This window comes from Camelus bactrianus, chromosome 8 (assembly GCF_048773025.1).
Source record: "Camelus bactrianus isolate YW-2024 breed Bactrian camel chromosome 8, ASM4877302v1, whole genome shotgun sequence".
Classification (NCBI taxonomy): Eukaryota; Metazoa; Chordata; class Mammalia; order Artiodactyla; family Camelidae; genus Camelus; species Camelus bactrianus.
The window spans coordinates 8,887,537-8,915,536 of NC_133546.1; the positions used below are offsets into that span (position 1 = coordinate 8,887,537).

At 43.4% G+C, this 28,000-nt stretch overlaps 1 protein-coding gene and 1 long non-coding RNA gene across 3 annotated transcripts in view; both read right to left on the bottom strand.

The window, feature by feature from the left end:
• ZDHHC14 (zDHHC palmitoyltransferase 14) overlaps positions 1-28,000 on the bottom strand; it is a 245,053-nt gene that overhangs the window by 75,622 nt on the left and 141,431 nt on the right. The gene's annotated exons all lie outside the window — the stretch shown is intronic.
• On the bottom strand, positions 1,202-28,000 carry LOC141578330 (uncharacterized). The gene is made up of 2 exons (XR_012508524.1): positions 27,542-28,000; positions 1,202-27,495 (listed from the first exon to the last, which is right to left on the bottom strand). It is a non-coding gene; the product is annotated as an uncharacterized LOC141578330 (long non-coding RNA).

The following is a 28,000-nucleotide window of genomic DNA, read 5'->3' on the forward strand; positions in this document are numbered from 1 at the left end:
AAGATAACCTCCTGAATGGGAGAAAATATTTGCAAATGACTTGATTGATAAGGGTTAATATCCAACATTTATAAACAGCTCATACAGCTCAACATCAAAAAAACAAACAACCCAATCAAAAAATGGACAGAAGACCTAAATAAGAAGAAATGTAGATGGCCAGTAGGCACATGAAAAGATGCTCAGCATTGCTAATCATGAGGGAAATGCAAACCAGAACCACAGTGAGGTATCAACTTACACCTGTCAGAATGGCTATCCTCAAAAAGAACACAAATAACAAATGTTGGCAAGGATGTGGAGAAGAGGGAATCCTTGTACACTGTAGGTGGGAATGTAAATTGGTGCAGCCACTGGAAAACAGTATGGAGGTTTCTCAAAGAACCTAAAAATAGAACTACCATATGACCCAGCAATTCCACTCCTGAGAATATACCTGAAAAAAACAAAAACACTAATTTGAAAAGATACATGCACAATAATAGGGTTCATAAAAGAATTATTTACAATTGCCAAGATATGGAAGCAACCTAAGTGTCCATCAACAGATGAACGGATAAAGAAGATGTGGTATATACATACAATAGTATACTACTCAGCCATAAAAAAGAATGAAATTTTGTCATTTTTTTGGCAACATGGATGGACTTGGAGGGCATTATGCTAAGTGAAATAAGTCAGAAAAAGACAAACACTATATTATATCACTTATATGTGGAATCTAAAAAAATATAACAAATTAGTGAATACATAAAAAAGAAGCAGACTCACAGATACAGAGAACTGGTGGTTACCAGTGGGGAGAGGAAAGGGGGGAGGGGCAACATTAAGGGTAGGGGATTAAGAGGTACAAACTATTATGTATAAAATAAGCTACAGGGATATATGTACAACATGAAGGATGTAGCCTATATTTTATAATAACTATAAATGGACTATAATCTTTAAAAATTGTGAATCACTGTATTGTACACCGGTAACTTATAATACTGTCAGCATCAACTATTCTTCAACAAAAACAATTTTTAAAAATTTTAAATAAAAAGATACAAGAATAGAACACAAACTTATCAAATTTGGGGGTTGGGGAAGCCCTTTTAAATATATGACAAGGCAGCAGACATAAAGAAAAGATAGATAGTTCTGACTAGACAAAAAATTTTAAAACTGTATGTCAAAAAACTCCATAACATGCAAATGATAAAATAGAAATGTATTTATTTTATATATAACAAAAGGTAATATCTTCCAAGAGCTCTTACAAATGATCAGGAAAAAGACAAATATTCCATAATAAAACGGGCAAAATAGATGAACAGGCAACACACACAAAGAAGGAAATATGTCAGTAATTATATTTAAGGAGTTTGTGATTTGCTCCCCTCAGTTTCAAACAAATGAAGTCAAAAGTTAGTTTTAAAATGATATTTCGTATTGGTGAGAGCAGGGAGAATAAGCACGTTCCTGTATTTTGGGTAAGAATATAAATTAATGCAACCTTTTGAGGAAGACGTTGGCTATGTATCTCAAAACCTTAACAACATATATATCCTTTGGCCTAGAACTCTTAGGCATTTGACTTAAAGAAATTTTCATTAATATGGATTGCAACACTGTTTTTTATTATTAAAAACTGAGAACAACTTAAATATCAATAAGAGGGCATTGGTTAAAGAATTATGACATATGATCATACAATGAACCACCCATTCACCTATTATAGACAGAGTAGAATGGTTCGTAATACATTAAGAGGGACAAAAAATAACCTGTTTCAAAATAGTAATGCATAATGTGAACACACGTTTGTGTGAAAATATATTATGCAGAGAAAAAATGTTAGAAGAATGCATCAAATGTTAACCATGGATCTACCTGATTGGTAGGATTAAAGAAATAAAATTAATAAATTAACATTTATTTAAAAAAAAATTTTTTTTTTGCAGGAGGAGGTAATTCAGTTCATTTATTTATTATTATTACTATGTTTATATGGAGGTACTGGGGATTGAACCCAGGACCTCCTGCATGCTAAACATTGCACTCTACCACTGAGCTATACGCCCCCCCATTTTAATTTTCTTTTTATGCTTTTCAAGGTTTCCACAGTCAACTTATACTACTTTGTAATGAACAAAAATGTTACTTTTAAAACAGAGTTTGGAAAGAGGATTTGGAAAGGGATTGAGATGGCTTTGGCTCCCTACATTTCATAAACTGAGATGTCAAGGGACGTACCTCTGCTGTTTTGAAAAACAACTATGAATTCATAGGTTTCATCAATAATTTTAAAAAGAGGTCCTGCCCACCTCTCCTGAAGATGGCTTGTAAGACTATTTTAAGATTCTTTTCTCATTCCTGAAATTCTATGAGAAAGAGGTTGTTTGATTCATCAAGGACCACTTACAGCTCCCGGAATTTTAATTCTCCTCCTGGCCCCTGGCAGCCACAGAGTGCTATGTGGGGCCAAGTCACAAAATTAGCTCACTTACTTAACACAGATCATCTCAGCACAGCATTTATCTCTAGGAAAAATGCCTTTTGTGCTACTGGGCATTGCACTCTTTCATCTGCCATCTCACCGTATCATCCTGTGCAGTGAGGAAGCAAGGGTGTTTCTTCCTGGGAGTCAGGAGACGGAGTTATGTTGCCCTTGCTCTGCCATCACCGAGGGACTTAGCTTCCCGAGGTTACTGAGATCTGTGTAATACGGGGCTGGAGAGATAACCAGTGGGGTTCCTAACTGTTTTGGAGTATAGGGCTCATGTTCCCCAACATTCTGACTCCACTTTGCTTTGTGCTTTTCAACATATGTGTGACTAAGTTTGAAGACCACTGAATAACTTGCCTGTGTTCTCCATGAACTCATTTCTTGCATTTCTGCATGAGTCCCACAAGCAGATGGTAAATGGGTGGAAGGCACACTTGCAGGTAAGCACTTAATAAATGCTTGTTAACCTGAATCCAGCCCACCATTAAACCAATAAACTCAACTCAACACCTTTCCACTTACAGTATTAAAATTAAAGTATTCAAATACTCTTACTTTGCATTGCATCCCTGAGGATGTGATGCGATTCCTTTACCCACAAAAGCAGCACAAAGAGCCCACCCATAGACCTCTAGCATCTCATCTCTAGGGCTCCACACTTGCCTTGGTGGGTCCACAGCAGCCCTCAAAGGCCCAAACCTGAGTTCCCCAGCGCCAGGTCTGACACAAGGCCATGGGAAATCAGGCAAGAAGCGCTGTATCTAAACTTGCTCGTATGATCAGCAGCAGTGACTTTGCATGTCCTTACTGGTACTCAAAGGTACTTTAATAAAGGACTGTAAGTGCTGTGAAATGAAAGTGTGAAAGAATGGAACAGAATTCAGGTAAGTTATTTATCAGTAAGCACCTTGTGATGAATAGCAGCATTGGCTAGATTTTGACAAAAAGAAAACAATTTCACTTTTCTTTGTGTTCTTTCCAATGCTCACAAAGTGACTCGCAGTAGAGTCAAAAGCTCACTAGATGTCTGTTGGACTGGATTGGCTGAGAAGGAAACTGAGGCCCCAGTTCAAAAGATTAGCATGTAATGGTCACCAATTTATACATATTAAAAAATACATATGTGTAAATATAAAAGAATTCCTAAAGGCCTATAATTCTCTCTCCAGCCATATTGATACATATTGATATCTCTGAATGTAACTATGTTCTTTTTTTCCCTTCTGGCAAATAAAGATGACTTGCTCAGATCCCAAGCTTGGTTGGCATGAAGAGTGAATTAGAATCAGATTCTATGTCTCTTGCCTCTGATAAAGCAAGTGGCGCCCCGCCCCCGTTATGCAACAGTCAGCAGGTGCCAGCTGAGACCCCCACGATAGAATGTTATAACTGTCAAGAATGTGATGTTTGATTTTTTTTTAATTGTCTGGTAAGCAGGGTAGAGATTTCTCAATTCTTTCCCTTTCGTCAATTAGAAAAAATATGATGGAGAAATTCTTTGAGGTTCCAGCCCAGTTTCATCTCCGCAAGGGTTCTGATATTCTCAGAGCGAAGACCAGCAAGCTTTTCCATCTCTGCCCTCGAACTGGCCTGCAGACCACCAAGTCCAGCAGACAGAGCTGCTGGGCAGGGCCCCGCGGGGATGACCAGACGCCCGAAGCTCCTTAGCCAACCAGAGTATCTTGTGTTCCACTTTCATTCAGACTCCTAGAAAAGTCCCAGAACTGCAGTGCTGCCCCACCAACTGGACTAACCAAGAAGCTGGGCTTTCAGAGGCCCTCAGCTGCTTGTTTTTGAAACAGAGCGGGTGATGGGTGGTGGACATTCCACTCATCTGCTACCCACGCCCCTCCCCACACGCCTGGACCACAGAAGTCTTGGCATCTCATCAGCACTCAGTCCTGGCCAGGCTGGCCAGGCTGCCCCAACTAGGGGGCAGGTCCAACCCCCACCCCCATCATTTTTGCATCCTCTAGAAAGAAATGGCCAGATTTGTTCTGGACACAGTGTTGATAAATGGAGCTGCCCAGCCTAGACCACTCTTCACTGGGTGTCTGTCTCTCTAATAAGCATCTCTCAAGAACCAGGAACTGAAAACAAGGCAAGAGAACATGCTCCCCCTTTAGACAGAAGAAGTTTTACTGGGAGGCAGGTGTGGAAGGGATTCTCCCCACCCCCCATACACAGTCAGAGCAGGACAGTGCAGGAACCAACCGCTCCTGTGTTCTCTCTTGTCACCCAGACCTGCCCTGGCTCCCCATCCAGCTTAGGGCCAGGGAAGAGGCAGGTTCCTTCCCAGCCCAGGTTGGGCTAGGACAGGGTCTTCCCAGGAAACACTCCCAGATGCTGCCATATTGTTCCCTGGCGGGCAGGGCTTCCTTCATCCAGCCCTGGGTCAGCTCTCTGCTTCCCCCTCCAGACTACAGGCTCAGAGCCGAGGTGAGGACCCTGTCTTGTTCTCCTGGAAGTCCCTGGTCTGGCCCAGCACTGTGTACCTGGGAGACACTCAGTGGGTCCCTATGGAGCCAGCGGGTCCTGAGACCACAGATGCTCACGTCCGAGAGGTCCAGGTGTCTGACTGCATGCCTCACTCTCTTTCACCTCCTGGGCGGCCACCTGCCAGGAAAGGAGTTGCTCCTGAGGGGTTCTAGTCTCTTCCCTGACTTGGGAGGAGTGGGTGCCTGGGGGGAGGCAGGAGGTGGGCAGGAGACAACGGATGGGGGGGTCTTGCTCAATGGCTTCCCAGCTGACATGACCTCCATCCTCTAGGGGGCTGTCAAATCCCCCGGGTGCCATCTGTGCCTCACATACACAGATGCTCCATCTGCATATGCATTTGGTGACATCTGAAGGCAGCAGATCTCAAGCATTACTGTGTGAAAGGCTCACTTGGAGAATGTGCTAGAAGCAAATTCCCAGGCCCTCTCTCTTAGAGGCTCTGATCTGTGGGTTCAGGAGGGAGCCTGGGATTCTGCATCTTAATGAGCAGCTTAGGTGACTCACCCTGGGGGGTCTGCAGACCTCAGGGCAACAGACAGAGGCTTAGACTCCTCCTCCCCCACGGGTTTGTGTGGACAGCTTCCACAGCCCCTCTGGTGGGGACCCCTCAGCCCACGTCTCTCTAGAGACACTTCATGTAGAGCCTGAGCAGCAGCTCCTGCAGGGCCCCCGACCTCAGGCTCCTAACAGAAAAGCGAGGGCCCACACAGAAAGCAGATGAAGGCGCACCCTTCCTAGAAGAGTTTCCAGCCTGGCAGCTGGGCATGGGAGCTGCGCTGGCCCTTCTCCTGGTTCTCAGGGTTAGGGGAGCCTGGACCCTGCTTCCTTCCCTTGCTGCCCAGACCAGTGGTGGATTCACACGCTCTTCAGTGATGCTCCGCCGCTGGCTTCAGGCCTCAGGGCCCCAGTCCGCAGCTGCACCACCTGAGACCCCCCCACGCTGTTTGTGGACCCCTTCAGACTGAACCTTCTGACCCTTCCCAGCAAAAAGCTTTCTGAGTTGAGGAAAGGAAATTTTTCTTTTTTTTTTTTGGTAAATTATAAGCATCCAGGTTTCTCACTTAACCCACAAAACCCTCAGGTATTAAAAGAAAAAAGTAAGACTCCAGGAAACTCCATACGTTATTCATCTACATTATGCATTTACATTTACGCTTTTACATCCAACTCTGCATAAGAGCACCTTGCGTGCTGTGCCAGGTGCGTGTACGTGGTTTATGTCCGTCAGATTATAAACCGAGGATAGCTGCGCTGTCATCTGTGTCCCCTATAGTTATCCCAGTGGAGGACAGAGGGTCTCACATTTGAGACTTTAAGACACACATATGCCCTGTGGGAAACCCAAATCTCTTGTCAGAACATCCTGGGGAAGGTGCTCATGTGTGAGTAAATACATTTCATTACCCAAAAGGAAGACATATGGTAAAGAAACAGCATGTAAAACTGTAAAACCCACAGGGAGCCCTAATCTAAGCCCTTGGCCCAGCCAAGCCCTGGCTCAGTAGGTGTCGGTGAAAACTCAGGCAGTACAGCCATCCGAAATCTCGCTCCCTGCCCATCCTCATCCACCCAAAAGGGCAGGCTTTTCACACTCGCAGGATATTGTTTTGAGAATTAGAGTAAACATCAGACTCAGGAGCAGCTGTAAGGGCCACTCTCAGTACCGACTCTGAAGGGGTTTCCTTTGAGGGACGGTCCTTGCTTGGGGTGGCGAACGCAGCCCGGGTTAGAGGACCGGCTACCCAGTGTCTCCCTGCTGTGTTCATTTCAGTGCCGGCCACTTTCCGGTTTTAGTTTCTCATGGGCTTTGATTCTAAACATGTTATTATAGCCTTGTTCAGTTTCCCATTTCTTATGTTCTGACAGATTTGCGATTAGACACAATATCCATCACAAAGCTGCATGTCTTGCTGGTATGAGCAGTTGGCTGTTCAGTCTCTTCTGGTTAATGCATCCGTTCCTCATAATGCTTCCGTGAGTCAGGCAGGGCCACTGGATCCCGTTCCCAGGCGAGGAGATGCAGCCCCAACAGAAGATTCGTGATTTGCCAAGGTCAGGCGACTATTAAGTGGTATTTCTTAGTAAATGTTTGTTGCAAGGACATCTGCTAGAGTTTGTATAATGACAGTAACCTTTCTCTTCTGATTATAAAAGTACTACCTGCTCATCCTAAAGAATCTGGAATATCAGAAATCCACAAAGAAAATAATTAAAACTTAAAATTAAAATTTTGTGGTCAATCCAACCACAAAAATCCCTGTGCATATTTCTTTCCAGGCATTTTGCTAAGCTTATGTATATGTTAATGTTGCAGCAGACATACAGTTTTATGTTTTGCATATTTTCATTTGACAGTGCATCAAGATCATTTTTATAAGTCATTATATATTTTTGAGATCAACATTTTATTGACTTCCTTCATAACAGTCATCATAGAAGCACGCAATAATACATTTATCCATTTTGCTACTGCTGTACATTTAAGGTGCTCTGAATTCTCTACACTGTTATAAATCTCTACAATGAACATCTTCTTATTTACTTTTCAAGTCAGGTTTAAATTTTGCTCCCTGAAGTTCTGTGAAGTGAGTCCTATTTCAATTTCCTTTCAGATTGGATTCCTTCTAACGTCTTGTTACTTTGGTTCTCATGTTCATTTCTAAAACAATGTGGAAAGACTGCTGCTAATGCTCCTTCTACAAATTCCATGTCTTGAACAACTTTTCTTCCAGACTCTCTTCTGGGTAAAACATTTATAACCGGTATACTACAAAGTAATATTCATGACAGCCTGGAGCTTGAAATGAGGGAACACAAAACAGTGAAATCAATTATTTTAATATTACTTTAACTGAGAAATGAGAAGTGTCCGTGAAACATGAACAACACTTTTCTTCCAAGAAGGTGTCCTCTAAGGTGGCAGAGGGGTTAACTCTCCCCAGTGGACCAGGGACAGGCAAGTCTCTACTTTGTCGGATTCCTCCCAGCAGCCCAGGCACAGAACAGCAACCAAAGCAGCTCAGAATTCAATGGCCAATCGCACCTACAGAAAGAGGAGGCAAGTGGCTGCTTCTGGAGGGGGGTATTTCAGTGCTCTTGCTGGAGAGCTAAGCTGTCTTGGAGAAGAAAGCATCAGAGGGGAAGGCAACCAACTGCCCTGCTTCACCCGCTCGGCACCGACGGCATCAGCACACCTGCTTCAGAAGGCGGCCAGCAAGCCAGGTGCCTGGGCTGAAGCCCGCTTGTCACAGAGAGATGGTGTCGCTTCTGACGGCCAACTGCGTCCAGTGAATCACCTCTGCAATCTGCTTCTGTAATCACCATCAGACTCTCTGGGACCATAATTGCCAAAATGTGCAAATAGTTATTAAAATATTGATGAAAGGAAACCAACAACCATTTATCATCCAGGAAGAGCAGTTGTTAACTGCTTTTATCTCAGGAGAGCTTCATGGGAAGCCTGAAAACCTCTCAATCATCACACTGTTTGTGTGTTTTGAGCTGCAATATTTCTGAAGTATGATTAGAATCAGAAGTGCTCACTTTCCTTTCTCTCTAAGAGCTGGAGTGGAAATCCAGTCTCCAGCGGCTAGGAGCTGGGCAGCTCTCCCCGCAGGTCACATTTCCAGATGTTTCCCCCTCTAGCAAGCTCCTCCCTCTATGTGCATTTGGCCAGGAAAGAGAAGGGGTCTCCAGTGGGGAAGAAAAATCCCCATTCCACACTATTTGAATTCTGCTACATTGTTTTATACTTCCAAAGCTCACTGGGTGATTCTCGCAAAATGCCGCACCAATAATCACTATTTTAGTATTGACTCCCCAGAACCACCCTGTGCACGATCGAATGGAAAAATGGAATCATAAGGACCTGAAATGAGGATCTCAGGTTGCAGAAATAAAACTGAAAACACAGTTTCAAATCTTTCATTGCTTTCGCCTGAAAACAATCTTCCTTTACTGATGTACTGTTGCCTTCCTTGTATTAGAAATTCCTTCTTCCCACAAACTTGCATTCCATTTTGGCATTGAAGTCATTAAGTTTTGTTTTCCTCTGCAGTTGGTAACGACTGGATGTCAGCCCTCTGGATGGGCTGCTGTTGTCAGTAAATGGCCCATCTGGGGCTGTCTGGGTGATGGATGGTTCTTAGACAGTTTCCCTCTGGCAATGCGAACTAGACGAGGTGGGAAATGAACCACAACCCTGCATTCTTATACACCAGGCATCAGTCAAATGGGGACCCGGGTGATGTGGATGCCACCAAGCTCAGAGTAATGACCAGCCCTCTTCTGGAATGGCAGCCTTGCAGTCAGGGAGGGTTCAGACCTCTGTTGTCCAATATGGTGGCCACCGCCACTGTGGCTCTTAAGCACGAAAAATCTGGCTTGTGTCACAGGGATGTGTAAATTACACATTGGATTTGAAAGATTTAGGACAAAAGTGAGAATGTAAAATCTCAATGCTAAGTATTGATTATATGTTCAAATGATAATATTGTGAAGAAATGAAATATGATCTAGTATTAAAATTAATCTCACCTGTTTCTTTTTACTACTCATAAAGTGACAACTAGAAAATTTTCAATGATGTGCGTGGATTGCATTTGTAACTTACAGTATATTTCTAATGGACAGAGCTGGTTTAGGCAGTTAAAGACATTCACTGGAGATCAGCGAAAAATCTCTGTTTATATTTATTTATGAGGGTGGCGATGGGGAGAGCAGTTCCTGATACTCTGATACTGATACCTGACACTCTGTCCAGGTCTGCTCTGCACTAGGCCTCATGCTGGTTCACTGCCTGCATCTCTTCTCCAGTCTGTCTTCCCTCAGAGCCATCTCTTGTTCACGCCTCTCTCAGCAGAGAGGGAATGAAATTGGGAAGTCTGCGGATGGGAGGTGCCTGCTCACAGGAGAGGGACCACAAACCCGTTAAGTGTCTGGATGCTGAAGTTATTTTTAGAGCTCAAGTCCTGAAACAACTGAAGTCCTGCCCCTGGAATAAAAATGTGCTTTTATCTCCTTCAACCCAACCCGATACTGGACACACATCCATCTGTTCAGCTCCACCCAATGTAAAAGCTCTTCAGCCTGACGCTCAGTTTCTGTCCATTTAAATAAAGACCATTATGCACTGGATGACTCTTTGAAAAAAAAATCCCAACACGGCAAAAATCAAGTTTCTTTTCTCCCTTCTCAGAATGGCACTTATGAGTTCTAACAGCCCAGGGTTCTTTCTCCAGCTGACCTCACCGCCATAAGGGCATCTCCCTCTGCAGCTGCGGCAGGCGTGAAGCTGTATCAGGCCTCCACTGCATGCGTGGCCTCTCATTTAACTGTTTCGATAACTTGCAGGGCAGGTTCCGAGAAGAGGACCCAAGGCTGGAGGGCGGAGCACTGGGCCTGGATCACAGCCGTGAGTTGGAGGAATTGGGGTCCAGGCTGCCTCCTCCAGCCCGTGGCCTTTCTGCACCACGTGGCCTGCCTCGTGGCACAACACCTCGGCACCCCCCCACCCAGGCCCCACCTCATCTCCAGTTCTAGCCTCCTTCCCCCCCAACCTTCCCTTTGAGTTACCCCCCCCACACACACACACACCTCTTGCTGGCTTCACCGTCAGAGTCCAAATGCTTCTGCAGCTCACCTGGGCCCACTAATTTTTTTTTTAAATTGAAGTATAGTCAGTTTACAATGTTGTGTCAAGTTCTGGTGTACAGCATAATGTTCAGTCATACATATACATATATATTCCTTTTCATATTCTTTTTCATTATAGTTCACTATAAGACATTGAATATAGTTCCCCGTGCTGTACAGAAGAAACTTTGTATATCTATTGTATATATAATAGTTAGTATCTGCAAAGCCTAAACTCCCAGTTTATCCCTCCCCACTCCCTTTCCCCACTAGTAACCATAAGTTTGTTTTCTATGTCTCTTTGTGATTCTATGTGAGTCTCTTTCTGTTTTGTAAATAAGTTCATTTGTGTCTTTTTTTTTTTTTTTAGATTCCACGTATTAGTGATATCATATGGTGTTTTTCTTTCTCTTTCTGGATACTTCACTTAGAATGATGGATCTCCAGGTCCATCCATGTTGCTGCAAATGGCATTCTTTTATTCTTTTTTTTATGGCTGAGTAGTATTACATTGTATAAATATACCATAGTTTCTTTATCCAGTCATCTGTTGATGGACATTTAGGTTGTTTCCATGTCTTGGCTATTGTAAGTAGTGCTGCTATGAACACTGGGGTGCATGTTTCTTTTCGAGTTAGAGCTTCCTCCAGATATATGCCCAGAAGTGGGATTGCTGGATTATAGAGTAAGTCTATTTTTAGTTTTTTGAGGAATCTCCATACTGTTTTCCATAATGGCTGCACCAAACTGCATTCCCACCAACAGTGTAGGAGGGTTCCCTTTTCTCCACACCCTCTCCAGCATTTATCATTTGTGGACTTTTTAATGATGGCCATTCTGACTGGTGTGAGGTGACACCTCATTATAGTTTTGATTTGCATTTCTCGGACAATTAGCGATATCGAGAATTTTTTTCTTATGCCGATTGGCCATTTGTATGTCTTCATTGGAGCACTGCTTGTTTAGGTCTCCTGGCCTCTTTTGGATTGTTTTTGTTGTTGTTGTTGTTGTTGTTGTTGTTAAGTTGTATTAGCTGTTTATATATTCTGAAATTAAGCCCTTGTCAGTTGCATCTGTTGCAAATATTTTCTCCCATTCCATAGGTTGTCTTTTTGTTTTGCTCATGGTTTCCTTTGCTGTGCAAAAGCTTTTAAGTTTAATTAGATCCCATTTGTATATTTTTGCTTTTATTTCTATTGCTTAGGTAGACTGCCCTAGTAGAACATTGCTAAGATTTATGTGATAAAATGTTTTGCTTGTTTCCTTCTAGGAGGTTTATAGTGTTTTGTCTTATGTTAAGTCTTTAAGACCTGGGCCCACTCTTGGCCTGTCTTCACTCAACGGTGGCAGCCTTACCTGCCCACCACCCTCCCCCAAGCCCAGGCCTGCACAAAGGCCCCACCTGCCACCTCCTGCTCAAAGCGCCTGCTCCAATGTTCACCCTACATTCCCTGTCTGATTCCTGGACTGAGGGATCTAAGTTATCTGCTGGGACTCTTCACCCCTTGCTTTCCTCTGTGATCTGAGAATCTATTTGACTCTTCTGACAAACTCCTGATGTTTCTGTAAATTAGAGTAGAGTTTTTTATTCCTTTCCAACCTTGCTTGACCACCTGGATTCCAGACCCACTCCTGCCTTGTGATGAGAACTCCATCACCCGGGCACCACCTGAACTAACCCCAGCCCAGAGCAGGGGGTTACAGCGTGGGCTTAGTGGCCAGACAAGGGGTTAAACTGTGGCCCTGCTATTGACTAGTTGAGAGACTTTTGGAAGTTACTCATCCTTTTCATGCCTCAGTTTTTCCAGCTATAATATACATAATAAATGTAATAATGTATGTAATAAATGTAATAACAAAAATATATAACAAAACTGATATATAATACAAATAATAGTAGCATCTGCCTCCTAGGTTGTTGAGAGGATTAAGTTAACATCTGTTGACATAATAAAGCAGCAAATGTGGCACACGGCATGTGCTACAAGTATTAATCCTCATCCTTTCCTGTTTCTGTTTCCTTGCCTGTTGGCATCTGGGTTGGACGGCTGTTATCGGCCACACCACCAACCAAAGTCACTAATGATCACCCCTTCCTCCTATATGACACCCACGCTGGCCAAAGAAATGGAGTTTGGCTTCCTGTATCTCCCTTTTCAGTCACTACTTTCTGAAACAACGTCGCCCTTCTCCTGTTCTCCGCCCACCCCCATCCCCAAGCCCCACTCCCGGGTCATCTCCCCTGGCAATTCTTATCCTCCTGTCTTTGGAGCTTCAGCTCAGATTTGCTTTCTCCAGACAACTCCCTGTGATTAATCTCCCTTGATTCTCTCCCAGGCTCAGAGTTTCCTGGGTCCTCACAAATTCAGTTTACATTAAAGCAGTGGTTTTCAACCCAGGGTGATTCTGCCTCCCAGGGAACATTTGGCTCCGTCAGGGGACAATTTTTTTGTCACAACTGGGACAGGGGTTGCTAGTGGCATCTAGTGGGGAGGGGAGGGATGGTGCTGCAAATCCAGGACAGCCTCCAGCACAGAGAACTCTCTGGCCCCAACCGTCAACAGTGCAAAGATTGTAAACCTTGCATCACAACTGTCTGCCTTTGTTGATGTTCCTCTGCTACAAGCAAACTAACTACAAAAGCCTTCTTGGCCATCTGCAAGCCAAGGAGAGAGGCCTCAGGTTCTACCAAACCTGCTGACACCTTGATCTTGGACTTCTAGCCTTCAGAACTGGGAGAAAATAAATCGCTGTTATTAAAAAAAAAAAAAAAAGCCTCCAGTGTTTACCTTTGTGTATGCTAGCCTCAAGCTCGATTTCTTTTCATTCTTCCATAGTACTGAAGACAGTGCCCAGTGCTTAAAATAGATTGATTAACTGATAATGATTAATTTTCTAACTAAACAGCTTGTCTGGAATATTTTTCATTAAATGTCTGAAATACGTCATCACAAAATAAAAAATAGCCACATAAATGTTTGTGGTATTCTGCGCTGGTCGTTGAAAGAAGAATGAAGGCATCTCTCTGTAGTCACCCAGTAAAAGTCTGTCCAACTACAGGAGAGGCTGGGGGAGGGGGTCGGACAGCTCCCTGTCAACACCAGCCACAATTACACACATGACCTGTTCGAGACCGGTTTCATTTCTGTGTTCTTTTCTTAGACCTTGACTTTTTTGTTGATGTTCATGGGATTAATATCATATATGACAACAAAACCTTCTCATCTGCATCTAAGAGAAAATGTGTCTTTCTTTTTCTAGAATGGGAGTGGCAATGAGGAAGGTGCATTGATGCTAAAATGGATGTCCAAGAGTTTAAGGCACAGGTGAACAGCACACCGGGGGATTGCACACCTGGCAACTGTCTCCTGGTCTCTCACGGGTCCTTCTTGAAAAGATGATAACAGGAAAGAAAAGCATCACTTGCATATCTGGGGGCAGCGTCCAGAACTGGATGGGGGTTTACACAGAGCACAAGGGACCGAGCACTTAGCTCACTCCTGCCCAAGGTGAGGCGGCTGAGGGAAGGTGGCTGAGGCAGCCATAGACATTCTTGTGTCACTTGTAATAAATCTCTATGCAGAGTGGTGACCAGCATCACAGTGGAGGACAGAAGGGCAACCCCATCCCAAATGCCCGTGATTCACTCGCTGGCTTGAAAAGCCAAGAATTCCAATCTGTTAAAGAGTCCTGCACACACTGTAGGTATAATTTATAATAATAATTAGATAAAAGGTCTGTGACTTGGTAAGAGTGTGTGTTGTCCTTTTTGACGAGGCTCAGCTGACACTCCAAGTTCAGGATGATGGGCCTGAACCCTGGTGAAATTAGACAAACCAAAAACAAACTCATTAAGGATCAGAAGCCACCATTCAAGTGGGCCCCTTCTCTGGGTGCTTTCAAAATTCGAATCAACCGTATGACATAAGCAGTGTTACCAGGATCCAGTCAGGAAGTTCTGGCTTCACTGACACCTGGGATGGTCCAACTCTCACCCTCCCAAACGGACCCATTATACCTGAGTGGGTGCTGAAGATCTACATCTCGTAAAATAATATATGTGCCTGTGTCCTCCTGCTGGAATTTCTGGCTTTGGAGCAGCCCTTGACAACACACACACACACACACACACACACACACACACAGGACAGTCCCAACATCCAGACAGCAGCTCCACTGGCTGTAGGGATCAGCAATCCTTTGATAGGAAGTGAAAGGCAAACTTCTCCTGTGGGGAACCAGAAGTAAGATTTTCGACAATCTTCTGCTAGTCTGCAGTACTTTGATGACCCTGGGACACTCTTCCCAGGTCCCTCTCCCCATATCCCACGGGTGAGGTCTGGAAATCTGAGGCAGCTACCCAGTCCTGAGTATCCAGGCAGAGAGGGGTTAGCTCAGCCACAATCTGTGATGCTGGTCCGCAAAGCATAAGCACGGGATGCTTCCTTTAGGGGAGTCCACACCAGATCTCTCAGTCCCTGGGTATTGTTCTTAAATTTCCCATTTGGGTCACTATATTTGTGTCTTAGAAAACAGACCACAGGAAATCGAGCCCCCCACTCCCCAACTAATCCCTTTGAGACCAATGAATCTTGTGGTTGTTCAACTCTCCAGGGATGCTTGACTCTGTCTTCAGATACGCAGAATACATAAAAGGTGAAAGATCTCAAAGGAGAAGTCGTATCTCTAATTCAGTGGGTCTCAAAGTGTGGCCTCCAGACCAGCGTCACCAGCATCTCGCGGGAACTTGTCAGAAATGCAAATTATCAGGCTCCACCTCAGACCTACTGACTGAACCAGTGGCCTAATCAAATAGCGTGGAACTTGACCACATTAATTAACAATAAAATTGAGTCTGTTTAGGCATTTCAGATGATTCCATTGCTTACAACTTCACAATTACATTGATAGAAACAAACAAATGAAATGTATTAAGGGTATAACTAGCCATTATCACAGTGTCTGGGACTCAGTAAGCACTCAATAAATATATGTTGAATGAATGAATGAGTGAATGAAAATGCTCACTCCTTCAAAAACAAAAAGTGAAGTTAAAAATATTCTCCCCAGCTTTTCTTTCAAATGATCCCAAACAAGATAAACAATCCCAAGAACTCTGAGATTCCAATAACTATTTAGGTCCAATTCTTAGTCCTGTGAATCCATGTTGTCCAGTATATATGGTAGCCACTAGTCATATGTGTCTACTGAGCACGTGGAATGTGGCCAGTCTGAATTGAAATGGGCTGTAAGTGCGAAATACACGCCAAAAAGACTTTGTACCAAAAAACTCCCCAAATGTAAAATATTTTGTTGATACTTTTTAATATTGAATACATGTCAAATGACAATATTTTGGATATACTGGGTTTAAAAATACACTATTAAAATTATGTTCAATATCTTGAAATAATCTTTAATGAAAAAGAATATGAAAATGAATATATGTATGTATATGTATGACTGGGATATTGTGGGCTGTATGCCAGAAATTGATACACTGTAACTGGCTATAATTCAATAAATTTTAAAAAACAGAAAAAAAATTAATTTCACCTGCTCGTTTTCACTTCACTTTCAGGACACTGGAAAATCTACAATCACATATGTGGTTTGCATTTTATTTCTATTGTGCTCAGTATCCCTCCAAGTGTGTTACTTTTAGTATTTTGAGGGCCACTGGAGATTTTAACCTATTTCTATTCTACTGATTTCTATTGAGTGAAAGGAGCAGCCACCCATTCACTCGCTCAAGGACCCTTGAACTTCAAGTTTCCGTCCTTGAAGGAAAATGAAGAGATTTTGTAAAGCCCACACTCCAGATTCTGATGGTATGTAACATGGCATTCATCCACTTGGACTTCTGTTTTCTCTTGGAAAGTGTTAATCTACAGTTTCCAAATAAATAGTCTTCACTTCTGTCCACTGACAGAAGCCAAATTTTTCCTACAGGAGTCTTGGAAGATACATTTGGATAAATGAAAAATGTGAGGGATTTTTTTTTTCCTTACCAAACATGGTGGCAGGAAGAGCCCTCAGTGGAGGACCCCCCACCATTCTTCTGGATAGAACCACCTCTTGTCACTCTGTCCTCTTTCATGTACCTTTTGCCTCTGAGTGCGAATGCCTACTGTAGACTTTGCACAACACCAAAGATACTAGTCTACTCGTGTTCTTAGACAATGAGTCTTAGCTTCAGAACTTATCTACAAGAAACACAAAATAACAGTTGATCTATCTCCTACAACTTAGATTTGAGTTTTCTAGGACACAGGAGGGAAGGGAGATATATCCCTCCCAACAAAACTGGCTGTAAATCCCTACATGGCAGCATTATGTTCCAAAGAAGAAGGAAGAAAGTTCACTTGGAAAGCAATAATGAGTTGGTTAGATTATAACAGAGTTTCAGAGGGTGATTATTGCAGCACAAGTTTCTTTGATATCACAGACCCCAAAGATGACATGGCAACAAGGTTTGATGTTTACAGAGTGTGTGAGCACTTAAACGACCCAGGGGCATCTGTGACGGGTAAGGCATATGCAGAGACCCTAGAGAATGAGTTGTTTGGCAAGTGGCTCTCAGTTGGATGCCTAGTTGAAACTCCAGCCGCAAAGCAGGCAAATGTTTGTCATGAAGCATGTGGATGACTCCCTGGGCTGTTAAAAAAAAGAAAAAACCAAAACTCTTCCCAAGAAAATGTCACAGAAGACCTATTGCTTCTTTGACCACAGCACTTGCTCCCTAAATCATCTCTCCTGCTCAGCGTGGCGGGTAATCCTTTCCTGGACCTGCACCTGCTCAGCCTCTCCTGTCTCCTCCCAGCTGAGCCCCGTCACGCCTCCTCGCCCTGGCCCATTTCCTCTCTCCTCTCGGAGTCCTTTGTTTCCTTTTAACTCCTGAGCTGCCTTTCATGCTACTCTACCCTTGTAATGAGAAAATGCCTCCCACTTCCCAGCACAAAGAGCCTGCCCACTCTTCTGATTAACCTCCTCCAGGGGATTTCAGTTCTGAAAAGCCTCCCTCCTTCTCCGCCCAGCGCCCACACCGGTGTGGCCGGAGCCCTGCTCCAGGGCCTATTTTGCCCAACACGCCCTGCCGATTCTTGGATGAAGTGCCTGCTCTTTGACTTCCCGCTAAAACCTATTGACTGGCTGACTCATTCCCTCACTCAAAAGAGCCATTGTTTTACCATCTGCTTTATCTCCCAAGCATACCAGTTACAGTAATGATGATAGGAATATTCCAGTGAGTCATTTCAATATCTCACGTATTTTGCAGCAACTACAATTTACCTGTTGAACTTACAGGGGTGTGCATGTAGCTCTGCACTCTAAAATTATTAACAGAATATGCCATTCCTTCGGTTTAAGTAGTTGAATAGGCTTAATGACCTTCTAAGGTATTTAGGTTCCCAGATTTTCGTGGCCAAGCAAAGGAGGAAGAAGGGTTTATTTCTAGAACCACAGAATGGTAACATTGGGATGGATCCTTGCACTTACTGGGTCTATTTTACATGCATTAAAATCAAGGCCCGGAGAAGTTAAAACACCTCTCAAGGTTATACTGTGAGTGGAAGAGTTGAGATACAGGCTCAGTCAACACAGCGACAGAGCTGGTGCTCAGAGCCAAATACTTTACTCATAAAAACGTAGATGGACTTAGAAATCTGCAAAGTACTCTCTGAAGAGAAAGTATTATTAATATAGTTGTTATTAATGAGTAATAATAATAGATGAGATGCCACTTACTCAGAGACACTGCAGGGAGGTTACCACACTGAATGCTCAAAGTAACTGAAGTTGTAGTTAGCCCAACTCCCGAAAATATGACAGTCCTGAGAGCTTGAGAGGAGAGGAAGGTCACAGGTTCGGGTGCCGGTCACAGGGTGGGACGTGGAAAGGGGTCAGGGCTGTGATTCTCAGCTTGCACGCGAATCATCTGCAGTCTCGTTTAAAAGACAGACTCTGACTCAGTGGGTGTGCTGGGGGCTGAGGTCCTGCAGGTTTACTAAGCACACAGGAGAAGCTGGTGTTGATCTTCCGTGGACCTCATTTTTGCATTGCAGGGATTTAGGGATTCAGCTTCACAAGTCAAAGGAGAGGTATAGTTCCTGGACACGATGTCAGGACCCCAGGGCTGGAGTCCTGGGTCTGTCTCGGCCTGGCTCTGTGTGAGCATGGGCGGATTTGTACCTGTCTCTCTCTCAGCCTCAGTTTACTCATCTGTAAACTAAGGGAGTTGTCCATGATGAGCTCCAGGATTGCTGAGGTCCCTTTAAGCTGGAATGTCCGATGACTCAGAGCGTTGCAGTGAACCAGCCTACCTGCAATCAGGGAGGTGGCTTCAGAAAGTTCTTCGATTAGATGCATGAGATCTGTGCATCAGCAGTTTTCTTAGTGCCCCTGGCCGGGTGAGGGCGGGCCTCTAATTCCCATTAACATGCTTCAGACCCTCGCTCTTCCCTTCCGCTGTATCCTTGCACCACGTGGTCCCGATTTTTCCATCCCTTTTATGCCACTTGATCCTTTACTTCCCCTCCTTATAGCATCTGGCTTCCTCTGTTCCCTTGAAGTTGACCTTTCCCTCACCCTGGCTCTTTCATCATCCTTCCTCCTTTCGTGGCCTTGAGTATGAGAAATCATCACAATTACAGTACTTTTTTTTTTTTAAAACAAAGCATGTCAACATTGCTCTATGTCATCACTTTGCTGATTTAACACAAACTCTTCGGAGACTGTGACATTGTGCAGTGAGAGAGAGAGGAAGAGACAGGGCTATTTCCCCTAATCTGAGATGAAGTGATACCATTGCTTTTAGGGAGGAGTTCAGAAGTTCTATAGAAGAGATTCCAATCCGTACTTACATACATACAGATCAGTCAAATCTTCAACTGGATTAAGAGACACCCAGTAGATTCAGGACCGGGAATACAGAAGTCACTAGAACACCTGTGTGGATTCAGGAATTTAGATTCCCAGGCTCCGTGCAGTGGGAACACGAGAGAGTAACCTCAGCAAGTTAAACAGCCCCCAGTGTCTCTATTTCTCTTCCTATAGAAGAAGAAAATACTGCTTGCCAGCCACAAAGGTATCTGGAAGACTGAGAAGATAATTCTGTAAAGGGCGTCCACCAGAAGAGAGGATGATAATTCTCCTCTCCAACCATCACACCGGAAAACATCCTAACTTCATAAACGAGTAAATATGTTTGCATCAGAAACTGGCCTCAGTCCCAACACACAGTACCCTCCTGCAAGTTCGGATTTCTACAGGAAGAAGAAATATCACAGGCTTCAGTGGACACCCTGGATGAAACACACCCAACCTTCCAGGTCCTTCAGGAAAACAGCCTCCAACCCCTTCCTTCCCTCAGAACCAGGCCTTCAGAACCTTGTGGTATTTCCTCAAATACCATAATTCTGAATTGTGACATCTGGTTTCCAGCTCTCCGGCTGGGATTTTTTTTTAAAAAGAGACAATTAGGAATTCTGACATTCTAAGCAGCCACCCTGCGTTTCTGTGGGAGCCTCACTGCCTACCCTCCCCTGGCATCAGTACACACTGGATGATTCTGGCATTTTCCCCTAAACAAGGAATCTACTTTCTTTTTTATTCCTAGGATGTCATTTTCTTCAAAAGCCTCTTTCTCTTCTAGAAGGTATTTCACATATGGTGGGACACCCTGCCCCTACTTCCCTTAACTCTTTCACAAGCATCATAGAACATCTAGACATCAGCAAGGCAGCACCAGGACGGGTGCCAGGTTGTCTGGAGTTTCCCTCTAGTTCTTCTGCTGCACCACCCACTTGGGCCCAGGATTTGAGAATCAGGCCTGTGAGCCACAGAGTGCTGGCACGCTTCTCTATTTCTGAGCCTTGGACACGAAGGGAAGACACAGCCAATGGGGCAGGGGCGTTGCAGGGCTGGATGATGCTGACAATCTGGGGGGAGAGAGAATATAACTTATGGGCAAAGGGAAGTGCCACCTGCTCCAGGGGTCCAGGGCAACAAGAGATGGCGAGCGGTACCAGGCGGTGGTTAAGAGCACAGGGTGTCATGGCAGATGACCTGTATTTCACTCCCATCTCTGGCCAGATGACCTTTGGGAAATCAGTTTCCTTTCTGAGCTCTGGCTATCTCATAGATAAATAAGAACTTTAATAGTGTCTAAACATCATGGAGTGGCTGTTGTGAGTATTAAACGAGATCACACGTGGAAAGAGGTTCATGCCTGGCACAAGAGAAGTACTTAATGGAAATAGTTATTAATACTTTTCTACCTTTTCATCATGGACCAATAAAACAATTACCTTACAGGAAAAGCACAGAGAGTATTTTATTTCAGCGGACACAGGTACATGCTTAAGCTGGTGCATGAAATAGAAAGTCCAAAAGCTGATGAAGTGGCATCATCATAACTCTAGAAAGAACAGGGCAGAGAGCAGGCAGCAAGGGAGAGAGATGCCAAAGACGGGAAGGAATCCCACAGAGGCGGCTGCAGTTCAATTCTGGACAGAGTTCTTGGTCTAGAAGGATGTTTGTGAGATGCTGAAATAACCCCACTGCAAATAAAAATTACACAAAGGATAAATTGTGGTAATTTTGGAGGTGAGTAGGGAGATGCAAATAAGAAATGGAGAAACGATCAGAAAATGTCACCTTCTGAAAAGAAAAGCAGCAAAAATCAATCAAATTAACCATCTCTGATGCCTGCCTTTTTTTTCCTCTTGCATGTTCAAGTGTGGCTCTCTAGTAGACAGTACGGAAAGTGACTGCAAAGTGTATGGAAGAGGTAATCACAGATCAGTCACAGCCAATAGACTAATTATAAGGCAAAATATAAATGAAATCATCAATTTTAAAGCAAATTTATGGTTACTATTACCAGCATAAATAACTAACACAAAAAAGAAGCCAATAATGACGTAGAAAAATTCACACAGTAAAAAACTGAATCACCAAGAAAATTTATCTTAGTAGAAATGATTGTACTGTAAGAAAATTCATAATGGCAACTTTCATAATAAAAAAAATCAATTAAAAATCTTAGTTATTGAATTTTATGCAGAAAAGAAATCACTTGAATCAAAATAATTTTAGTAAAATAAAAATGGAAATGGGAAAAATTGGAAATAGTATAGCTTTACAATAGGGAGAATTGATTAAGGTTTTAAATTGGCTTAAGAGTGTTCTCAGAACAAAAATCCATCAGTGTTATTAAAATTCCAATTGAAATGTTTCTAATCAAACACAGAATTAATATGTCTTTGGGGGAAAAAACGAGCAAGTCAAGTTGGTGGTGAAAACATCCTGTCTGCACAGAACTCTCCCCAGGAACTGCACTCTCTGGGCTGGTGTAGAGCTGAGCTGCTGACAAGGCCAGTGCTTCCCCAGGGGCAAGAAGTGCCATGCCAACTTCCTGGACGGCTTCTCTAGAAGACACACTGTCCAAGGACTATTTTAGGAAGTCATGAAAGATAAACTCTAGTCTTAGAAATGGTGATTGGTTCTGTGTACTACAAGAAAAATTCCTGGATGATAAGAATTTGACCAAAAGAGTGTGGAAGAGAGAGAGAAAGAAGAGGAAAGGAGGAGGGAGAGAAGGAGGGGAAGGAGGGGGAAAGACTGAAGGAAGGGAAAAGGGGGAGGGAAAGAGACAGAGGGAGACTGTGCAGAGAGAGAAGGGAGGCACCCAGGCGAGTACTGTCTGGCAAAGCGATATTCCAGCTGGCCAGTGAAAGTTCAGAGTGGAGGCAATAATTCTTCAGATTCTGCCACAGCACAGGTGAATTTTTTAAAGGTCACTCAGCTTCCTTTGATCTGATTCCATCCTCACCAAGCAGCCATTGGATCACTAGTTTGGTGTCAGGGTTACCCTGACACCAGGAAAGAGTTTCCTAAACAACTAGTGTTGCTTTCGGAGCCCAACAAGCCAAGTTCACATTTCAGTTCAGGGTTGACTTTCCTGTCTGGGCATCCTCAGGACTGTCGAGGGGATGCGGAGAGAGAATGCACCTGGAACAGAAGGCGGGAGGGGGACCTGCCGCTTTCCCGTTTTGATCCCCGGAAAGCTCTACCCCTAACTGAAGTGAAATGTTTGGAGCCCGTGAACGCAGTATCATAGTTTTTTTTCTCAGCCCAAATCAGTTGCTTCGTATCTGATCGTTCCTGAGTGAACTGAAAAAATTGAGTTTTCAAAACCATAAAGTTTCCAAGCAGGGCCCCAGGGACCCCAGTGAGACATCCCCAGACCCCTGCTGCCATTCTTCTTGTGTTTTTAGCTGCATCATGAGTTACTGGGAAAGTTCTTTCAGAAAAAAGGAGTGTAAGGCGTTTCCAGAGACTTGTAACAGACTCTGAGACACACATTCTCCTCCTCACTGCCCACTCCTCTCCAGATATCTGAAGATGGAGAAGCTGTTCAGATCTTTGGCAAATCTTCAATCAATTACTCAGAAGGCTGGTTTCAAGTGTCTATTGTGGGCATCTATCCATAGAGAAATACAATGGATAATTGGAATTAATAACTCTAATAATAAAAAGTTTCCAAATTTAATTTTTCACTTGTTTCCTTCTTTAGAGAGCACAAAATAAATGTGCTAAGATTTCATTGAAACATAATCTTATTTTCCACAGCCAAGTAATATATGAGAGGACTCATAAAACATTATACCAGCTCTGCCATTTATTTCTATCACAAAATAGGTCGCTTTTATGAGACTCTATGTTTATAGAAGGTAAAGAGAAACCTGAGTAAGAAAAGAGGAGAACTGTTCTAAAAAAAATTCTACCATTTACTGAGCTAACCCTGACAAGAACCTCACGGGCTACGGGGTCATTATTCCCATTTTAAAGTCAAGAACGTGGCAGGATGAGTTTTAGAAAGTGTACGACTGGCCGAGAGTCACACAACTAGAGCGTGGGTGAGCTTTCTTCCTTCTCTCCCATCTTCCTCCTCTCTCCTCTGTTCCTTTTTATTTTTGACAGCTTTATTGTGGTATAAATGACATACCATAACAGTCACCCAATGTAACTGCACAATGCAATGGTTTTTAGTAAATTTATGAGATGATGAAACCATCACCAGAATCCAATTTTAGATCATTCTCATCACCCCTACAAGATCTCTCATGTCCGTGTGCAGTCAGTCCTCAGTGCTACCCCCAGCCCAGGCAACCCCTGATCTGCACTCTGGCTCTAAAAATTTTCCCTTGCTGGACATTTTATATAAATGGAGCCACACAATATATATAGCCTTCTGATCTGGCTCCTTTCACTCAGCATAGTGTTTGTAAGGTTTATCCATGTTGTAGCCTGTGTCAACACTTTGCTCTTTCTTACCACTTAATTGTACTCCACTGTGCGGATTTACACATCCTGTTCATCAGTTCACCCACGCGTGGACATTGGGGTAGATTCCAGTTTTTGGCCACCAGATATAATGCGCACACAAAGACATCTGTTTTCATTTCTCTTGAATATATACCTAGGAGTAGAATCACTGGGTCATGCGGTAACTTTAACCTCTTGGGGAATTTTGAGAAAGTGTTTTCCAAAGTGGCTGCACCATTTTACAATCCCACCTGTAATGCATGAGGGTTCCAGTTTCTCCGTATCCTTACCAACATTGTCAGTCCTTTTGGCTGGAGCCGTTTTAGTGGGTGTCAAGTGGTATTTCATTATGGCTTTGATTTGCATTTCCCTAGCAACTGATGATGTTGAGTATCTTTTCATGTGCTTATTGGCCATTCATGTATCTTCTTTGGGAAAACATTCACGTTTTTACCCATTTTTAGTTGGGTTCTTTGTCTTATTATTGCATTGTAAGAGATCTTAATATGTTCTAGAGACAAGTACAAGATATTTTTATCAGATCTAAGTTTGCAAATATTTTATCCCAGTCTGTGGCTTATCTTTTCATTTTCTTAATGATGTCTTTTGAAGCACAGAAGTTTTTAATTTGATGAAATTCACTTTATCATCTTTTTCTTTTATAGATCATACTTTTGGTATCATATCTAAAAATTATTTTCCTGACACAAGGTCATGAAAATTTTCTCTATGTCTCCTCCAAAAATTTTATCATTTTAGCTCTTATATTTAGGTCCATGATCCATTTGGAATCACATTTCGTGTATGGTGTGAGGTAAGGATTCAAATTCATCTTTCTAATATGGACAACCAGCTTCTTTACTTGCTATGTGTTTTTTCAGATTTTTAGTTTCTTCTTGAGCCTTTTTTTTTTTTTTTTTTTTTTTTTTTTTGGTAATTGTGGCTTTCTAAGAATTTGTCCCTTCATCCAAGTTATCTAATTTGTAGCATAAAGTTAAAATCCTTTTAATTTCTTCAGGGTTGATGGTGATGCCCCTGCTTTCATTAATGATTTTGGTAATTTGTATCTTCTCTCTTTTCCTCTTCCTTTTTTGGGAGTAGGGTGGTCAGGGGAGTATAGTTAAAGGTTTGTTAATGTTGTTGATCTTCTCAAAAAACTAACTTTTGAGCTCACTGATTTTCTTTGTTGTTTTCTGTATTCTATTTCATTGATTTCCCACTCTCATCTTTAATACTTCCTTACTACTATTTGCCTTGAGTTTAGTTTGCTCTTCTTTTTCTAGTTTCTTAAGGTGAAAGTTTCAGTTTCTGGTTTTTTCATGCTCCACTCCAAATCAGGTCAGCCCCTCAGATAGGGAAGCTGCTGGTTTTCAGGGCTTACCCTGTCCACATAGAACTTCCTCACCTTTGGAGTGCAGGTAGGGGGTTAGAGCAGCCCCAGGAGAGATGCCCCAGACTCCAGCTGTTCTTACCCAGAGTTCACCAGTTTTTCATGAATAACCACTCCTCAATCCAGTCAAATTCCAGAGCCAAGAAATGATTGTTTCTGACTATTTTGTCTAGTTTTATCATTGCCTTTTGGGAGAAGGATGTGCTGGGCTACTCATTTCTGTCATCCGAAAGCCCTGTCTCTAAAGCCCCTTTTCTCTCTTCACAGGAAACAAAATTTGGTTTCATCCTGCGACAGACTAGGACCTGGGGCCCCTGCTGCAATGCTTGCCCTGGGACAAACATGTCCTGGAGCAACAGAATACAAAGGAACTATAAGGGACTAAAATCACTGTATGTGAGCACAGTCGGGGCCAGCCATAAACAACAAGATAGAAAAAGACCAAAAACCCAACTGCCATTTCTGAAGTGTCAGGATTAAAAGCAGGGCTCCTGCACACAGCACCACCAAGGGAGCGAGCAGACTACCTGAGCCACCCCTCGGCCTGACTCCTGGACCCACCCCTACCCCCACCCCTACCCAGGGAGTGAGCAAGGGAACCTGTTACTTGTTTTCTCTCCCTCCTGCTGCAGCACAAGTCCCAATAAAGCCTTGCCCGAATTTCATGTCTGGCCTCTTATTCATTTTCACTGATTAAGGAGACCAGGAGCCCTGGCCAGTAACAATCCTTTGCCATATCTAGTTCTCTCACAGAATCTGTGTCCCTGGGTTGGGGGAGGGGCATGGAGGTAGAGCTGTTTTTTAAAAAGTGCTTATGTTGAAAAATACTGCTCTGAGGTTATCAGCTTAAGCAAACAAAAACCCAAAACAAAACAAAAAAAATTGCACTTTAGTGAACCATTCAACTTTCTCAATATTAATAATGGAAACACTATGCCTCTTAGAATCTGCATTTATAATAGAGAATCCCAGTGGCACTCTTTATTATCCACTTTGTAAGAAAGGCAAAAGCAAACAAACAAACAAAAACCTATCCTGATCTTGCTGATTCTGCAGATGCTTCTTGCACTAACAGGGAGGTGGGGATAGAACATAGGATCCCAGCAGGAAAGTGCTTAATGGCCAGCGTGGGGAGCTGAGCTCTCCACACACTGCTTTAGTAGAGGCATTTCCAGCTGTGTGCTCATGTGATGTGGGCAGAGACTCTGCAGTTCCTACAGATCCAGATCTGTCCCTGGAAGGAAACTGGGCCTGATTGCTCTCTCTCCCTGACAACATGGCAACCCATAAAGTACATAGGCTGAGACCCAGGAGACCCCTTTTCTTCCATTTAACCTCTTTGCAGCTTTGTTTTCTTACTTGCAAAGTGGGTGTAATAATAAAGTCTTCCTGACAACCTTGCTGGGATGTGTTCAAATTCAGTGATAGTCATGGATCACCTTGACAGATTATTAATGAGCTATAAATGCAAGGCTTTAAATTATGAAATAATGTCCAATTTTCAAATCTTAATATGTGATGGCTAAGAAAGAAATTGTCTCCCCACCGCTGATTCTTCCTTCCCTTTCTGCCCGACCTCAGGACACAAGAAGGCTGCAGCCCAGCAGACAATCCACATACCCTCCCATTATCATCTCCTTTATAGCTTCCCTCCCAGGTAACAGGGTTGGAGGATGGAGGAAGGTGCTCGGAGAGGGACCTAGCTGGGCTTCAGCGCTTGGGGAGGTACAGAGCAGAGGCTGCCTATCAAGACCCGCACTTACAGCTCTTTATACGGTGGAAAGTGAGGGTCTTTCAGCTGAGCGGGCTGGGAAGAGAAGCCCATGGGAGTAGGAGGAACACAGGGAGAGAATTACCTCTGTCCAGAGATTCTTCATGCCTAAACTTTATGTTCACACTGAGTCATCATAGCCCCCTGCCATGCTTCTCAAATTATCACTGTTTCACAGCAAAGCTACCCACTCACAAAGGCAAACTTTCAAGAGCAAGAGAAAGCTCTCTTTTTAATGAAAAAAAGCACTTTAAGGGTTTGTTGTGTGAGGGATTAGGATTTAATATTTTTTAAAATGGATTGCTGTAAACTTTTTATCCAAGGATTTCCAACAGCTAAGGAAAAATAAAACCATTCATCTCAATATACATAAGAAACCTACATATTTTTGTTATGTCCATTCATCTCAATATACATAAGAAACCTACATATTTTTGTTATGTCTTAATAAAGGAAGTGCTGGATCCCAGGCTGGAGAAATAAGACAGCAGTCTAAGATGTAACCTTTCCAGGTTATATTAGGGAAAGTAGAGCTAACACAAGGGTAGTAAGAGGGGATGAAGAGCAGCTGCCCAGAACTACAGTTGTCACAACAGAGGCTCAGAGCAGACTCGGACACTTGGGTTCCCAAGAGTCCAGTGGTGGTGGCCTGCTTGATGGCACCGCCAGCCCACCTCCAGCGCACCAGCCCCTCGGCCTTACCTCCGACCACTTTCCATCCCACCTCCTACTCAGGTCATCCTGCCGGCCAAGTGAGTGCAGACTTCCGGGACTCCTCCCCGGGGGCTCGTCACTGTCCAGCGCCCTGCCCCTCCTGCACAAGCACCTCAGCCTGTCCTCCCACCCTGTGGCTGAGCACGGGTGCGAAGTGACCAGGTGCTAA